Raw genomic sequence first — 5772 nt, forward strand, 5'->3', positions numbered from 1 at the left:
GGGAGGCAGAGGCAGGCAGATTTCTGAGTTTGAGGCCAGCCTGGTCTACAGAGTGAGTTCCAGGACAGCCAGGGCTACACAGAGAAACCCTGTCTCGGGATAAAATAATTCTAAGGGGGATGACTGCTGGAGGGTGGGGGGCAGCTGGTGGAGGTGCCTTGCCTGTCTGTCTCACGTCTCTAATCCTTTCCCCAAACACTGAAGGCAAGGAGCAAAGGTCACGTGTTTTAATTTCTAGGACATGTCCTTTATAGTTAGCTCTATCAAAAACATGCTGTGGAGTATGGCAGCAATGTGGCTGCTATAATCAAGTTAACTGACTTGGAATGTGGTTTTCCCTCATATTTTTAAGGTCCCATTAATCTTAATAAAGTAAGAGTTTCCTGTTGTGACATTTTGCAGTTTGTATTCTTAGAGGTCATAATGGCAACCATATTGTTAAAATGTTACCAGCTTTTTTCCTCCTCCTCCAGTGACCTGTTTACCAATTCTGAGATTTCCCAGCATTCTGTGTCATCTCCAGGTCTGTCCTCACTCGGGGCTCTTACTTAGAACCTGCTCTACACCTCTGCCTGCATACTGAAGCCTTTCAAGATGTTTCTGATCCCAGTCCCCACCCCCCCACCCCCACACCTGGCCCCTGGAGGGTTTCACTATGTATCCCAGGCTGTGCTAGAATTCACTCTGTAAGCTGCGCATGCCTTTAATCCCAGCACTTGGGAGGCAGAGACAGGTGAATTTCTGAGTTTGAGGCCAGCCTGGTCTACAGAGTGAGTTCCAGGACGGCCAGGAGTATACAGAGAAACCCTGTCTCGAAAAACCAAAAAAAAAAAAAAAAAAAAAAAAAAAATTCACTCTGTAGACCAGGCTAGCCTGACTCCAACTCACAGGGATCCATCTGCCTCTGTGTGCCAAGCACTGAGAATGAATGGGTATGCTGCCATGGTCAGTTGGGATTCCAGTTCATGTAATCAGGCTCCTTGTTGTTGACAGATATCTCACAAGCAGTTCAAAGACAAAAGATGTCATATTGCCCATCTCTGGGGACTATATTTGTGAGTCTTCTGTGAATTCATTTGTGTGTGTGTGTGTGTGTGTGTGTGTGTGTGTGTGTATAAGCTAGAGATGGCATGACAGGTGTCTTCCTTGATCATTCTCCATATATTGAGGCAGAGTGTCTTTCTTGGACCCTGGCCTAGATGATTCAGCTAGTTGGGGATGCCTCTCTTCAACTCTCAGGCCTGTTTGGGGGTTCCAGACATGCCCTTAACTGTCATTTATGTGGTGCTAGTGACCTGAACCCCAGTCTTCATGCCTACACAGCAAATGCATTACCAGGTAGCCAATGAATACACTTTTTGAAGCAAACTCTCCCACGTCTTGGAAACAGTGACATGAGTGAAACTCTCTTACACCAACTATAATGGCCAACATTTCAGAGGAACGGACGTTTTCAGCCTTGTAGTTACAGAGTGCGCTCAGCAGAGGGAGACAGTTTCTTATAATTCCTCTGTGGTAGACAACCATAAAGGCAGGAAGATCTTTAGCTGTGATTTTCAAGAGAATCAGGAAGACATAAATCTTGGGAATAATTTGAGGATGCTGCAAAAATAATAACATTTGTTCCACTTATGTGGGCAACCAAGAGGTCAGCAACCCCTTGAGACCTGGGACAAGTCCTTTCTTCACTCGGACTGTTTGTTTCTACAAGAGAGCATGGGACAGAAAACTTCACCGCTAAGACTGTAGGGCAATTCTGTTTTCCAAGGGGAAGCCCCAAGAGCTGAGATAATGGCATGATTCACATATTGGCAGAGACCCTGAAACTCATGCTTCTGTTTCTGGCAAAATGTCATTAGCCATGGTTCATGCTTGGCTTTTATGTTAGGAAGTTGCCTTGAAACAAGGTGTGGTAGGAATGCAAGCACAAAGACCGTATTCACACTGTCCTTGGCACAAGCTAAGGACACGTAGGCAGTTAAAATTTGAGCGGTGGGCACATGAAGCCATCCATACACGTACATACAAAACAAAACAAAACAAAACAAAACAAACGAACAAAAACCTTAAATGCTGGGCTGTGTGTGGTTTTCTCTTACTTTTTCTTTCTCTTTAACCAAAAGAAAAGTTGGCACATAGAGCTGGTGCACGCCTTTAATCCCAGCACTCAGGAGGCAGAAGCAGGCATATATTTGTGAGTTTGAGGTCAGCCTGGTCTACAAAGCGAGTTCCAGGACAGTCAGGGCGACACAGACCCTGTTTCAACAAACAAAACAAAAATGCTGATACTGAGTCATCTTAAAATGTATACATTCGCTGGGCGTGGTGGCACACGCCTTTAAGCCCAGCACTTGGGAGGCAGAGGCAGGCGGATTTCTGAGTTCTAGGAGTGAGTTCCAGGACAGCCAGGGCTATACAGAGAAACCCTGTATCAAACAAAACAAAACAAAACAAAACAAAAAAAACAAAAGACAACCAAACAAAAAATGTATACATTCTCCCCATCTATTCTCACCTGTAAATCTCTGGAAAGATGTCAGGGGGGTTAACAGAAGTTGATTTGGTGTGACCCAAAATATCTGAGGGGCTAGTAGGATACTTTAAAAAAAAAGATTTACTTATTTTATGTATATGAGTGCTCTATCTGCAAATATACCTGCATAAGATTATATTACTATTACAGATGGTTGTGAATTGAATACCAGACCTCTAGAAGAATAGCCAATGCTTTTTTTCTCCAGCCACCTAGTTTGTTTGTTTTTCTTCCTTTTCTTCTCTTTCTTTCCTTTCTTTTTTTTTTTTTTTTTTTTTTTTTTTTTTTTTTTTTTTTGGTTTTTCTGAGATAGGGTTTCTCTGTATAGCCCTGGCTGTCCTGGAACTCGCTTTGTAGACCAGGCTGGCCTCAAACTCACAAATATCTGCCTGCCTCTGCCTCCTGAGTGCTGGGATTAAAGGCGTGCACCACCACGCCCGGCTTTTTTCTTTCTTTCTTTCTTTCTTTCTTTCTTTCTTTCTTTCTTTCTTTCTTTCTTTCTTTATATTGGGTTTCTCTTTGTAGCAGTGGCTGTCCTGGAACTCACTCTGAAGACCAGCCTGGCCTCAAACTCACAGCGATCCCACGTGCCTCTGACTGCCAAGTGCTGGGATTAAACGTGTGTGCAGATTTGAGGATTCTAGGTAGACTCTGTACCACTGAACCATGCGCTCAACTCCAATTTACATTTTATGATGCTTCCTGTTATGCTTTTGAATGCTGCACTATGTGCATATATTACCTAAGCTAAATAACTAAAACCATAAAGCACTTTCTGTAATTATTTGGACAGACTAAGGAAAGCACGTTTAAACTTCTTGGACTGATCTGAGCACTACCTTTCATCCTGGCCTCAGTCCTTGCCTCTAGTCCTGTCCCCATTATCTGTCCCAGTCTTCGTGTGACTGAAAGACAAATCTGAAGCATAATCAGATATTCTCCCCACCGTTAGAGATAAGAGTCAATTTCCCTCCCGATAGTCTAGGTCGAATGTAACCAAGCCTCCTGTTTGTCAGAACTCTTGCCGAGTTCAAGAGCCTGGGCTTTGACATGACAAGACCATCTGGGTTTGAACCCTGCCTATTTTGGTGAGCTTTAACCTGGAGAAGACTGTTTCTCCATTTGTACAATGAGCACAATGGTGGCACCTGGGTACCAGTGTTAGGTACCTAATTAGATGACCACTGAGTGAGGCTGGGGGGAGGGCTCATTGGGAACATGCTTACAGTACAAGCATGAGGACCTCAGTTCAAACAGGCAGAACCGTAGCATCTGCTGTCTGTAACGGTACCGTGATCACAGTGTGCATCCCTGGGTACTTATGGGTCAGAGAGCCGGGAATACTCCGAAGGGAACAAATAAGCCCTGCCTCACCCAGGTGGAAGGAAAGGACAGACAGCTGCAGTTGTCCTCTGATTTCTACGCACATGCCATGGCACACACACACCCTCTCATGCACATTGTCAAAATAAAAACTATCAGAAAACATGAACTGTGATTAGTAATAAATAATTCGCTTTAATAACTTTTCTATGTATTGCGTTTAATACGAACAGAACATATATTTATTGTCTTTCTTGTAAGGGCTCTTTATGTATCAGGGACCTTGTTAGTTTACCTAAGTCACAAGCTGGTGAGATGGCTCAGTAGGTAAGGGCACTGGCTGTCAATCCTGACCACCTCGGTTTGCTCCCTTGGAAGGGGACAGCCAACTTCTACGTATGGGTTGTGCTCTGACCTCCATCCACTCCCTCATATACATACTTTCAGAAATATAGGTTAAATCTCGAGATTATATATATATATATATATATATATATATATATATATATATATATTATATATATATATATATATATATATATATGTTGTACACATATATATGCATGTATACATGTCAGGCTCATGCTGTAATCCCAGCTCTTGGGAGGCTGAGGCAGCCTGGTCTATATAGGAAGTATAACCTGTTCTACAGCATAAGAATTCTCTCAACCCCCCCCCCCAAATGGGCTGGGTATGATGGATGGCAAATACCTTTGACCCCAGTATGAGGGAAGAGGCGAGCACATCTCTGTGGGTTGGAAGCCAGCCTAGTCTACAAAGAGAGCTCCAGGCAAACTAGGACTTCACTGTGAGACTCTTTTTTTTCTTTTTCTTTAAAGATTTATTTATTTATTTGTAAGTATTTATATGTAAGTACACTGTAGCTGTCTTCAGACACTCCAGAAGAGGGCACAGGATCTCATTACAGATGGTTGTGAGCCACCATGTGGTTGCTGGGATTTGAACTCCGGACCTTCGGAAGAGCAGTCGGGTGCTCTTACCCACTGAGCCATCTCACCAGCCCGAGACTCTTATCCCAAACAAACAAACAAAAAGGCAAGTCACATACTCTGGTGCACAGTAGGTGTTCACTACACATGCATCCGCCGAATCCCCTCTTAGTTCTTAAATTCCCAGTTCATTCTTTTATCCAACATATATTCAGTGAGCCTCCGCTGGGTACTAGTCTATGTGTGATGGATATTAATGAAAAAGCTTTTTGTCAAAGCAACAAAACTCCCGCTCATCTTTGAGCTAAGAATAAAATGGTTCTGTATTTGAATTCTAACATGACCTCGCAATTCTCCCCACCCGCACCACAAGTCAGCATTTCTCTGTGTCATAGCTCTGGCTGTCCTGGAACTCACTCTGTACACCTGGCTGGCCTCAAACCCAGAGATTCACCTGTCTCTGTCTCCTGAGTGCTGTAATTAAAGGTGTGTGTCACCATAGGCCAGTAGCAGCCTTGTTTTAATACATATATATCTTTTTAGATTTTGTTTTTATTTATGGTTTTGTGTGTGTGTGTGTGTGTGTGTGTGTGCTGTGTGGGTGGGTGCCCAAAGAGGTCAAATAGGGTGTCAGACCCCTTGGAGCTGGTATTTGATAGTTGTGAGTAGCTTGTAGGTGCTGGCATGTGAATGCAGGCCTTCTAGAGAAGGGCAAGCAGACTCTTACTGCTGGGCTATCTCAGCCCAGCTTGAGTTCTTAGAACACGTTTATAACTTAGATTACAGGGCTGGAGAGACAGTCAAGACATGTACTGCTCTTGCAGGACCACCCAGGTTCAATTCCCAGCTCCCACATGGTGGTGGTAGGGTCACAGCTGCCTGTAATTCCAGTTCCAGGGAATCTGACACCCTCGTCTGGCCTCCAAGGGCACACACACACACACACACACACACACACACGCACAC

The sequence above is a fragment of the Mus pahari genome, chromosome 6, assembly GCF_900095145.1.
Source record: "Mus pahari chromosome 6, PAHARI_EIJ_v1.1, whole genome shotgun sequence".
Lineage (NCBI taxonomy): Eukaryota > Metazoa > Chordata > Mammalia > Rodentia > Muridae > Mus > Mus pahari.